This window comes from Solea solea, chromosome 6, assembly GCF_958295425.1.
Source record: "Solea solea chromosome 6, fSolSol10.1, whole genome shotgun sequence".
Classification (NCBI taxonomy): domain Eukaryota; kingdom Metazoa; phylum Chordata; class Actinopteri; order Pleuronectiformes; family Soleidae; genus Solea; species Solea solea.
In genome coordinates, this window is record NC_081139.1 from 17,483,849 (window position 1) to 17,496,924 (window position 13,076).

A 13,076-nucleotide genomic window follows, 5' to 3' on the forward strand; every position below is an offset into this window, starting at 1 on the left:
CAACTCCTTGAGATGTTGACAACTTCAAAGCTTAGGCACCTTGCTTATTTGGAACCATGATCAAATGTGACCGAACAATGCACTGACCATCATCAGTAATCTAAGTCATCAGTAAGCTAATGTGGCAACACCTTTTCCCCCACTTAAATGCTGAACAAAAACCTTTGTAAATGCCTTTGCTTTACATTTTACCCCAAGAATCAACCCACTGTAACATCACGCACTGGTTTGTGAACTCTTGTTTTGAAACTTTGAGTTTAGTATTTTGGCCAGCACCATGTTGAAACCAGAGGACACCATATTTGGGAGAGTGGGGGTGGAGCCTGACTGAGAGCTCATCCACTCATGTCCACCTACACCTGCAACCATGCAACTATAGGACATCATTATGGGTCAATCGCCTAATTATATGCTGTGCATTATCATGTTTTTGACTTCAAATGGGACCCTGATTTACAAAATGGACGCGCTGTTTTGAAGACAAACTGAAATTATAAGGTCTTCATGAACATTTTTACTGTTATACAAACAGTTCATTCAGGAGAATGCAGGTGTCAGGCACTTCCACATTGGCTTCACTCCCCACAACCTAAGACTATATGTATTATCCAGTCTCTGGATACAGCACACTCTAATGCTCTCTGATGATACTGTAGTGCAGGAGGTAATACAGTTGTTATCAGAGGTTCATCCTACAGAGCAATATAATGACCCAGACTATAGAGGAAAAGAACCAGACGTAGAAACATATGATGGTAGATGAGCACAGTCTCAAATGTCATTAAGTTGGACAACTGGACGGCAAAGCAAACTGTAAGTGCAACGCCATGGTAAAAACTTTTGTTTGTGAAAATAAATGGTTAAGAAATGTAATATTATTTGTATACTACTTCCTCCCTTTGAAAACAGGCTCTGTCAAGCATAACTATCAGACCTGACCGAGGGAGTGTTTGAGTATATACAGCAGCAGCAGCGGAGGGGTGGTGACTGCTGAACGGCTGGGTTTTTTGAGGAGTAGAGGTCACTTCTGAAACTTTTCCTGTTTTCAGTCATACTGCAACTTTTATGCTGCCGTCTCGTTTTACTAGCTTCAGTCTGTCGGGAAATAAAATGAATCATCACCTGTGTGCAGCATGGCAATGTCACAGGGCAAGACAAGCTCTAAACACTGCTATACTGGGAAACACAGAGAGAGCCACATGGAGCTGGTAGGTGTAAAGTGTGCTTAAAGCAATAACAAGTACATCTTCTGACTTGACACCCCACAGGACAGTGTGTCACTAACCACCTTGCCAAATTTGACTGATTAAAATGAGGTTTCAATCATGTAAAATTCGGTAACATTCTCTGCACACACACACACACACACCAAAGACCAAAGAAGCTAAACACCACTGCTCATCAGTGTACATAATATAATTGTAGATTATTCGGTATCAAGTGACATTTTCATCATTCTGGTCACAGTTAAACAACAACAGCCCTTTCCCCCCTCTCCATAAGGAGAGAAAGCAGGAGTCGGCCCTTCTTTCTGTTCTCATTCATACTTCATTTCCTCATCTTTATTCATTTTAAGTAAATTGCCAGAACGATTTTGGGATGAAGACCAATCCATTAGTGCTAGTACTTTACACACACTTAAATTAGCATTTGACAATGGTTATATTTAATGTCAATTTAAAGTGTAGCTGCAAAAACCGAGATGCTCTAAAACATGTGGACTCCTGGGCCTCTTTGAGGTCAGCACAGAACTGGGCCCTATAAGCTTCTCCATCACATTTACCACCTATATCTGAGACAGTTCCTGCAGAAAAGAGGAAGCAGATGTCTCACCAAATCGAATTAGATTTGATAAGAGCACTCACTGTTAACATGGTGCACCTCGCAAAGGTATCTTGTTACAGTTATTGCTCAGTCAAGCCATTGTGTTAATCCATTCAGTGTGATTATGATCCCCCAAATCAGGTTATTTGGATTCAAGTCAATCTGTTCACTTCCCTTCTGTGTGAAACTGAGAGGTCTTAGTCTTTCCTCTGTTTTGCTCGTTGGATGAAGACAAATGCACAGTTGAAAAGCCAGGGAGACAATGTGATTGAGAGCCCATAACTTTTTTTTACCTGCTGACCTCTGTCTGTTCAGGTGGCTGGCATATGGGATCGTCTCTTGCCAGGGAGTTTTTATTCTATTTTTGGTTTGGCAGATATTTGCACAGAAAAGTCTTTTATCTGTGTTTGAATGGCAGGCACAGTTAAAAAATGACAACTGTAAAAGAAACGATAAAATGTCAAAAGATATCAATCAAAAGAGTCAGAGTTTCACCAAAGGTTGCATTTATCCATGGGACTATAACCTTCTACAGTGGTTGGACTTAGAAAACAAATCCTATGCCTTAAAAAGACGAGTGAACTCAACTTAATGATAAATAGTTACATATACAAGTTGTTAAACTTGTGATAATTGGCTGTTGAATCTTGCCATATTTTGTCAAGCAAGCAAATACCTTCAGATTAGATCAGTCAACATCAAACTGAATCAACATACTCATTGTTACACTTTGTTTTCTCCGTTTTTTTTTTTGTTGTCTGTGAAAGTACAGCAAAAACAATAGTGTGCAAACATTTTAACAACAGTGATGGTGGCAACAGGAAAATACGATACAGATACAGACTTGCCAGGAGCTTTGGGGGGGAAGACAAGGTTGGACAGGTTCCATACCGAAACTCATCACAGACCTCAGTGACAGGTGTCGTCAGACAGTGACATTTTGATATGAGAGGAGGAGATGGATGTCAGCAGGGAGAGGGAGAAGCTAGACAATATATCTGGAGGAGATGTCTTGTCTACTGCATTAAAAAAAAATCTATATTTATATATATATCATTTTTTTTCCCTTTGAGTCCTACCACCTGCATTCTGTCATTAAATAGAAAAAATATCTCCATCTATTTATGTATGACAACAAACAGACAAATATTTAGTGTAGTGAAATATAAAATGACCCAGTGAGTCACAGCTGACAGAAAGTGAGTTCCCATTACTGGCAACGGTCAGTGGCTCTTCCCACCTCGTCATTTCCAGTCTGGAAATCCTCTTCTCTTAGGTGCGAGGTTATTGGATAAATTGATTTTCAGCCGACCTTTACTGGCTGCTCCTCTGATGCAAAGAGTTCTTAATGATCTTGTGCTGTCAGAGGAACTGAAATCACAGATCCCAACAGAGACTATTAGTCTACTGCTGGCATTATGATGAAGGGAGGAGGGATTACTGTTGATGTATGGTGAGGGTGACACAACAATATGAACACCTGTTAATGAAATGCAATCCAATACAACAGCAATGGGGCGAAGATGGCATTAGTGAAGCTTAAAGTGGTCGATAAGTGTATGTGGAGACCTCAGAGGGTTGTGAAGTAAACCGTTTAGTGATTTATGAAGAATGTGCTGGAATTAAATTATAAGGCTTGTGTGTTTATTTATCGGCTGTAAACCTAACCCTCACCCTTAAACTGACATTCTTCCACCATTGAAAAATAAAGAATGTATGGATTGTGATGTTAAAAAGTGTTTTTTTTGGATTCTGGTTATAATGACATAGCCTTAAAGTAGGTGAAACAATCAAACATGTTAAGATTCTAGACACGATTATCCTTAATCCATTCAGACCATGTGTGTTTTGCATAAAACAAAAGCTTTACCATCAACAAACTGCACCTTATATAATCAAAATTAGATCAGATCTGGAAGAGTGCTGCAGAAATTCTTTGACACATTTTATCAAAAATAATTCCTTATCCTTGGGGTCACATTGTGGAACAATGGCTAGCATTGTTGCCCCACAGCAAGAAGGTCATCGGTTCAAATCCCGAGGGGGTTTTCTCTGTAGGTTTTCTCTGGGTACTCCAGCTTTCTCCAGCAGGTTGTTGATTAGATTAATTGAACACTCCAAACTGACTGTAGGAGTAAATGTGAGCGTGAATGACTGTTCTCTATTTTTGGCTCTGTGTCTGGTGACCTAGTGACCTATCCAAGGGGTACTCCGCCTTTTGTCATATGTCAGCTGCGATTGGCTCCAGTTCTCTCGTGATCCCCATGTGGAGGATAAATTGGTAGACAATAAGTGTAGACAGTAATTTCTTCATTTTCAGACATTCTGGAAAAACTTTATGTCAAGCAGAAATGTCTCCGGCCTTGTAAACCCAACCTATAAATAATGTATAAAGCTCCAGTGTGGAACTGCTTTTACCCCATGAGGAATTTGGATTAATTACAAAAACACTGCCTCATCTCTACATGACAAACTCAGCTCCGCACGACTCTCTGTGTTTCTCACTAGAGCGAATATTTAGATCTCGTGTCACCCGGCGACATTACCAAAGGAAGTGGTTTCTTTTATGTCAACACAGATGGAGGCAACAGCAACATTGCGCTAGTAAAGCAAGACGACTACAAACCGGCGTGAGTATGACTGACATGACCGCCCCTGCTGCTGTCAGTAAGCGTGTTCTATGTGGGAGTGACATGTCTGCCTCTGGATTTGTTGCCGAGGTATGAGAAGAGTAGATTACAGCATGATTATGGTCACAATAATCAGCAGCCAACACTTCACTACACACATATACTGATAACACTGATTAAGAACATCTCACTATACTCCTTGTCTAATAAATGATTTGTATTTGTTATGCACTTTGCGTCTCTTCCTGTTTTTTCCATATCCATAAAGAAATTCTTACAAAAAACCCTACTGCTCAACAAACCTGGTCATTCAGCAGTTTCACGGGATACAGTAAAAACGTCTTGCCCCCACCCACCCCGAGATACAGGACACAGCAAACAAATAATGTTACATTATTTCTGTTCACAAAGACCAGAAACACTTCATAACGTCAACAAAAAAATAACCAAATGTTACACACTGCAGCTTTAATGATTTTGTATATTATATATGTATAAAATTGTTTAATTTGTAAAAAATCATGGAAGGATTCGCTAGTAGCAGTGTTTCAAATTGGGCGAAACTGAGTAACGGTCTCTCTGAGGCTCACTACAAAGAAACACACCTAGACTGCAAGACTTGTATAATATCAAGCTGTCAATGGCTCTAACTCAATTTAACTCATACAGCATGTCTTGAATAAAGCTAGTGTAATAGACCTTTTTCACAGAAGATATTTTTTGACATGAAACAGTAGAACAAACCCAGGTTTTACCAGTAACATTAATTAGGGTTGCATTTCAGTTTTAACAGAGCCAAGGTCGTGCTATTGTTCAAGTATCAGTGAAGGTCACACTGAATACTTAACACTTCAACCTGTGATTTCTGATTTTTTCTTTTTTTTAAATCTTAAAAATAATTATACTGTATGGTTATTTTAACGTTGATTACACAACAAACCTAATGGTGGCCTATAACCTTTCTGCTCATTAGGAGCAGACAGTACAGCCTCCTTCCTGGGGATTGGAGGTTTTTAACCCGGTCACAACGTGGGTAAGTTGCGCCGTACCGTTTTTTCTACGTTGCCATGGGTTTTTACTTTAAAACCCCCACTATTGAATGCGATAGGGACCCTTCTTTTCATTGAGTCTGTCTTTGTGGAGAAGGAGGAGGAAGAAACTGCTATTACTTTTACTGGCGGGGCGGGGGAGAGGCTGTGCGGGGGGGCAGTAGTAGCAACCGAGGGAGTAGAAGGAAAGGAAGGGAGGGAGGTGCTCCGCTTTCGACCAACTGAGAAACGCAGAAGCGGCGCACCGCTGACAGTCTGCCCTCCCTCGCTTCTCTCTCCTCTCTGTCATCCTCTCCCTTCAGCAGTGGACACATATTCAACTTTGTGAACAGCCGCCGCTCGTGAAGGTGAGTTCTTGCCCTTTTCTCTGTCTTAACAACCTCTCTGACACATGGCGCTTTATCTCCCATTCACATCCCCTTCTGCTCAGTTTTGTCGCACTTGTTACAGAATGTTGCTAGCTTTGAACACGCGTGGCAGGTTGAGGACGCACCTGTACGTTGCTGTCAAATTAAAAAAAAAAAATATGATGAGAGAGAGGAAAGCAGGAGAAGGGGGACGTAGTCACGTTTGTGTTCAGATTGTCACGATTGGAATAGGGAAGTGGACTTTCGGTTGAGTCATAATAACAGGGATAAAACGGCAAGATGTAATGTAACATCCTCTGCATTAAATCTTGTCATGAACCTTTGAGTTAAAGGTCCAGTATGTAACAGTTGTTGTAACATTTAGGACAATGTTTTAAGTGTTAAACGACAATCAAAATACATTTGATTTCATTTTCATTGTGGATTGGGGCTGAATAGTTGTTGTTTTTTTTATTGAAATTGTGATTTAAAAGTGGCACTAAAAAAATACTAAAGGCTACAATGTAATCAAGTACATGTCTGACTATGGTTAAGTTGTATTATGCAAATTTTAAAAGACATAATACATAAATGTTAGACAAGTTCCTCATCCTTGCATTCAAGTATCATATTTTGTTGATGTCTGTTGTAGAATAAGGGTCATGGTGAGTGCATAAATAATAATAATAAAAAAAGTTAAATTGTTGATCGAAATAAAAAATCACAATTAAATTGGACTAAAATCATTAGGCCTGGCTTACAATAAACCTTGTACCTTAATGATGTTGGTGCCATGTTTCCAGAAGTTTACTGCACAAATATCTCTGTCCACTTAAACCTGATGCCAAAACTAGCTTTAAAGGTCCTGTTTGTATCATTGCGGAGGGGTTACTGGCAGAAATTGAGCAAACTTCCCATAATAAGTACAGCATGTTTTGCTGTTTTGTAGCCTTTTATATATACTTTATGGAAAAGTCTGCTTTCCATGTGTCTATAGCAGCCTGCACACATTACACATAATGAAGCTTATCACACAAAAAGAAGGGAACTAATGAATAAACCAATTATTTTTTTTTTTTTAAATGTATCCATCAATAATTCATCAGCTAACGCACAATTTGAGTGTGTTTGTATCTTCCAACCAGTTCTGGTATGTGAAGGCCACTGTAGTTTTTTGACACACTATGAAAAAAGAGAGAAAATAGAGTCTTCTGCTTGCTGCGGTCTTACCATTAGATGTCAGTAATACCTACACACTGTACCTTTAAATACAGTTTCAAATGAATTATATAATGCTAGAATTGCAGCCTTGTAGAGGTGACATGTCTGAATTAATGCCTTCGTGAGCAGTAAAGTTAATTTGTATCCCCTTTCTAACACTGATCGTAGATCACACCCAACCATCCCTCTCACTTCCTGGCACAGTGACTTACCCATCACACAGTAATGATCTCAGCCTGCTTATCTCTGCCTCTCCTGCACAATACTGAATCACACCTCGTCATCCGGTGTGTTGAATAGCATTATCTCCTTCAGTGTTGCCAGTGGATTTGTGCATTTTATTTTGCATGTGGTACGGTGGGGCTTAGCGATAGTTGTGTGTTGCAGGAGAGAAAATGCCTTAAGTGGATGTGTGCGTAAACCCTGATCTGGCCAGGACCAGTAGTCCTCCTGGGAACTGAAGCTCAGTCTTAATGAAGCAGAATCTCATTTCTAAGGTGATATTTCAGGTTTTTTGAAGTGTGTTTGGATGAGATACTGACACATAGTCACTACTGACTGCACTGGCAAAGGGACATTAAGACAGACTGTAGCCACAAAAGGCACACCTATTAGTCTGTGATATTTTAAGAATATACTATTTATTTTGCCTGCAGACAGCTTTTTTTTCTCACTGGAAGCGGATGTTTGTGTCACTTTGTAAAACCTCTCACTCCCTGCACCAAAGTCCTTTGAGCAAAGCAGTGAATTTACATCACGGCACACAGGAGTTGTTGATCCAGTGCAAGCTCAAATATAGTTATTTTGTGACTTTGTAATCCTTGTTTGAATTTGCTGTGAAATGGATTGTGGACTTATACAGGTGAACATTTTATTTTTGTTAAGTGGCTAAAATAAGTTTTTTTCTTGCATCCTTAGTGGCAGCTATGTTTTCAGTGTGAGAGAGGATCTGTTTCTGAACATGGTTCCTGTTGCATGTCAGCAACACTTTTTAAATGAATGGAAGTCATTGCAGTGTCCTAACAAGAATAGCTGCACAGCCCTGCATGTGTGTGAGTGTGTGAGTGTGTGAGTGTGTGTACAGTAATGCTTTGTGGGCAGATTTTAATGTAGAGGAACTGCATACCTTTTCAGGGTGATTTATTCTTGTATGCTGTGAAAATGTAAGTGGTGTCATGTGGGACTAGACAGAGCCCCCAAAGTCTTGCAACAACACATGTTGTGTTTGGAGAAAAAAGGAATTTTGATTTCTTTGTTCAGGCTGCATCCATTGTAGTTGAGGCACTAACAATTCATTCATTGTAGGAAACTTGTATTTTCACGGACAAAACAAACCAGGGGATTAACGATTCCCCTTCCACACTTAATGTAATTGCTCTGTATTGTATTATTATTGTATTATGTCGCACAAGTGTCATGCTTGCATGGCACAAGATTAGAATGAATGATGAGACTTCAGTCGGTGTGATTAAAATCACATTACAGTGACATTTAAATCAGAGGACTGGTGTTGTGGTTGTTACCTCTAGCTTTGGCAATTGCTGAGGATGTGGAAAGAACAGTTGTTGCATGCATGTTTGATGTTTTTGTTGCATTTATAGTTCAGACATATCTCACATGGTTAACGTGGCGATTCCCTCCGCATGAATATTTACGAGGCATGCAAATCCATCACACACGCTGCATGGAAGTGCCACAAATTCAAATGTTGGTTTTCACAGTGTTGTTGGTGTGTGGTGTCTCATTACAGATGATGCCTTTGAGGGTAATCCCAGGAAACAAGAGAAATGTTACATAGTTTATCCATAATTTCATATTTATATTTCTTTTGATGCTTTTCTTTTCTTTTCCCAACAAATTCTGTTTGGTCTATATTGTCTTTTAACACAGTTATTGGCACAGTTTTCAAAGAAACTGAAGACAAAAACTTCTGTTGTCGTAAGCACTCCACTACCACTTTGACTTGCAGTTGTGATGGTGCTGCTCCTGATATGGATCCAGCTGCTGCTAAATGTTAAACACAAAGCCCTTCTGAAGGTCAGACTGATTCTATTAGTGGATATAATCATCTCAAGCTGCTCTCCAACAAGAGTGGGTCCTATTTATGTTCTGAACTGCTCATCCCAGCAGTCAGTGCCACGTGCACATGTGTTCATACAGCCAGAATTATTGCAGGTAAATTGCTAAATTAAATTTCTAGGTCAAAAGATGAGAGTCCCTAATGGCACTTGTCATCACATGTGGTCCCCAGCCGCTCTGTATTCAGGGCAGTGGTGCTTTGTGTCCAGAAGTAGGTCGAATGCTTCTCACCAAACAATTTGAGCGGGAGCCAGTAATTGGACAAGCAAAGTGTCGACCATCTTCCAACCAGTCCATGTCAGCCTGCCCACTCTCCACTTAATATGCAGCTCCAACCTGGCGCATTTCATGGACCTTTTTCCTTCTTTCTCTATCGTTTAGATTACAAAATGCGGGAAACAGAACATCCTTTGTAGTAGCAGACAGCCCCATTCTTCATTTGTTAGGGGCTGGCATACTCTTATCAATAACAAATGTTGAGAAACACACAGTTATGTTAACTGTTGTGATCAAACTTCCACCTTCACATCAATGGGCTTTTGCACAGTAGGTATCTGGCTGTCTCTGCTGCTCATGCATGGGGTGATAAAAATGCCTCAGCCTACATCTTGCTGCGTTGGTCTCATCTCTTACACATTCACAGAGTGGATCTGAGGCAGCACGTGCACTGAGGATCAAACAGATTTTGCCTTTACTTTTTCATACAGGTGTGTGTTTGTGAGGCGCTGCAGAGTACAGACATGTCTGTATGTGTGTGCTCAGTGTATTGTCTCGTGTACATATAGGTTGAGGTTAAGAGTGAAGCCACTGAGTGTTTCTTTATGACTGGGCCATATGCACTTGGACTACAACAGTGCTGACTAAAAGATGTATGCAGGCTTTGAAAAAAACACTCACCTGCCAAGGTGGCTGTGAGATGAAAGAAAACCACAGCAGGAAGTGATAATTCATTTTTTTTTTTATTATTTTAAATGTGGTTTTGAGATAATGACACATCGATGAGTCAGCTGTTCCTACCCCCTGCACCGAAAAAACAGCTTTAGACACGGATGCTTGCTCTCACTGAAAACATGGCTTCCAGCTGGGACACAATGAAAACTGATTTTAGCCACCCAATGAACTCTATATCTGCAAAAAAAAAATGTTTTTTTGCTTTATCTCACCTGTAGACAGACTTTTATAGCTGGAAACATATTTTTGTGAAGTGCTCACTCTCCCACTCCAAAGTCCATAGAGAAAGTCAGCATTTGTAGCTTGCAGAGACATCAGAGCTGCCGTCTACTGCGGCCTCATTTTGTAAGTTTGAGTCATTGAGATAAATCCAAACAAAGGCTTTCAAACACTAAAGAAAATAACACGAAGGAGACATCAGTGGATCAACAGCTCTTGTGTGTGATAATGTAAAATCAGAGATCGTGCAACTTGAAGCACATTTATCTTACTATAAGATGGTAAGAATTAAGTCCTAATGTCAAAATGCTGTTCAGTGAACCGTAGGGACAGAATAAGAGGCTCGAATACAGACAGTGTGAGGCTTGTTGTGCTCATGGTAACAACAAATGGTTAGTGTTTATTTTCAGTGACGAATAACATGCCTCTGTTGTTGTGTCTGGAGCACAACACACAAAACAACTCATCACTGTCACCCTGGAATTATCCTGTAGCAACTCAGTGTACAGTGTTCCCCAAACCTCCATATCTCACAGAAATGTCTTTTTCCACAGCGGTTTACATTTTAAATGTTGTCTTCTTGAAAATATCATCACATTATTTTTAATTAGACTGACGGCAGGTGGCAGGAGCTCAGCTGCAGGTGGTACTCAAGAGGCAACGACACGCCCTGTACTCTGCCTCTGATGAGCTGTTCTCTTTGTGGTTAGATAGACCAGACAATTGGTACATTTCTGTGCAAAGTTATGCTTTGACATTTATATGGACAAATCTCCTTGTCCCAGTATGCAGGACAGTATGTGATTTTTTTGAATGGAGTGTGTCCTCCTCTGCTACACTAGTTGGAGATGTGCCCCCTTTCAGCTTGTAGTATTAGGTGTTTATTCAGTCTAAAAAAAAATACCATTCAGGAGAATTTCTGTTGGCATATCAGTGTATTTTAAAGACTATGAGGACCAACTAGATGCAGAGTACAAACAGTCTGAATAACTCACTAAATGTAAATTATACATGCACGTTGAGCTCACCAGTTGTTGTGATTTCAAAACCATGGATGTAGATTCAGTGAAGCCTGAGTGATGTGTGGGTGTAACAGAGTAACTTGCAGCTGTCTGTTCGAACCCATCATCTTCAACTCCTGAACCGTTTTCCATGTGCTCAAGAACCAACCTTTGATGATCGCTCATTTAGCCAGCAAATTTATTTGTATTCCCACCCCCAATTTATCCGAGCGTGTCACCTCATCCCCGCACTGGAACGCTCTCACAGTCAACCTAGACCACCCACTCTTCCAGCACTTTGCCCCCAATAATTCTGGCTGTAGTATAGACTACCTACAGTATGTGATTGAGCTCTGTTCCTATAGAGCCATACAAGCTTTAAATAACTAAACCCCCTAAAGTTCAGTGTGTAGTGTTTTAATCCATGTCTTTGTCTTCATTGTCTGAACCCTGCAATTAAGTTCCCTGTAAACCCTACATTGTGTCTAACACTGAAGGTTTTCTCATTTGTGTTCTGTGTTCTCACCCACTGGAGAATTAATTTACCTCTTGATGACAAGTAAACTACCTCTGTGTAAGCTGGGGCAACCAAAAGGGGCATTTACCACATTTGTATTAAAGGTTTAAGTGTCTGACAAATTCTGACTACAAATTTGTGAATTTGAACCACTCTAAAACATTTGTCACTGTCTTATCTGTGCACAATCTGCATTGGATGCATCTCTTATCAGCTTCAGCAGTGTAATTTTCAGGCTATGATTCAGTCTGTCGGTTGGATTCTGGAGCATAAGATGGCCATTAGAGATTAGAGAAAACAGGCAGACAGCAGTGAGCTGGAGTGAAACGCTGTATCCGACAAAGCAGAGAAACGTATGTAGGGTGTCGCTAGTGGTGATGTAAGAAAACAGTGATTTGATGCCTAGATACAATGTGTGAAATGTGTGAAACCTAAACTGTGATAATGACAAACAATGTAGTCATACCTGGTGGTGTTGAGCTGTTAACATTGTGTGTCCCAATGTGGCTGGCAGATGTGGTGGGAATGTGTGCAGCCGACCTAGCAAGTACCCATGCTCTAATTGACGTTCAGCTCAGGCTCCGGCACTACAAGCAATTACAGTGACGACTCGTGTTCGCTATGCTGCAGGCAGAGTAGAGAGTGCTGCAGCGCCGTCGTACCTGAGGCTCCCCCTCTCTCATGTTTGTCACCGCTGACAGCCAGGAAGACACTTTCTATCCAGTATGCTCTGGAAATGTGTTTGGTTATATGAAATATTCATGTGCTTGCCTGCTCTCTGGCAATGGTGTGTATTTATTTACCAGATTTTTCTTCTTTTTTTTTTTTTTTAATCATACCTATGACTGATTTAGTGGAGAGACGGAGGTTATTAATGGAATCCCCTCACCACCGTCATTAGAGGCTGTTAGATGATGCAAAGGTAATAGGAGTTGATTATCAGAATGAAAGGCTTATTTCTTATTTAACAGGTCACTATAGCACCAGGGCCAATGTGCATGGACAATTAATCAGTGATTTTAAAACTGAAGGGCAAATCCACAGTCAGGTCAATGTTATCTCATGGGTTCAGGGCTTTTCTTTCCCAGCAGGAGTGGATGAGAGGACAGTATCCAGCATGGACAATGTGCTTTACATGCCTGAAGGTAGAGTTTAGCAGGTCATTGTCTTCTCTCTATGGTAAGCATAAATAGAACATGTATCAGAACATGCAACATATATTGTTGTATTGGCTGCCA

General features: G+C 40.4%; 1 protein-coding gene across 6 annotated transcripts in view; it reads left to right on the forward strand.

The window, feature by feature from the left end:
* Window positions 1-5,710: 5,710 nt before the first annotated feature.
* Window positions 5,711-13,076, forward strand: part of chl1b (cell adhesion molecule L1-like b) — an 80,096-nt gene continuing 72,730 nt past the window's right edge. For 5 of the 6 annotated variants that reach the window (XM_058631514.1, XM_058631517.1, XM_058631516.1 and 2 more), the window contains exon 1: window positions 5,711-5,850. The gene's annotated coding sequence lies outside the window, so the exon portion shown is untranslated. The remainder of the gene's footprint in view (window positions 5,851-13,076) is intronic. The other variant, XM_058631519.1, reaches the window with a different exon arrangement.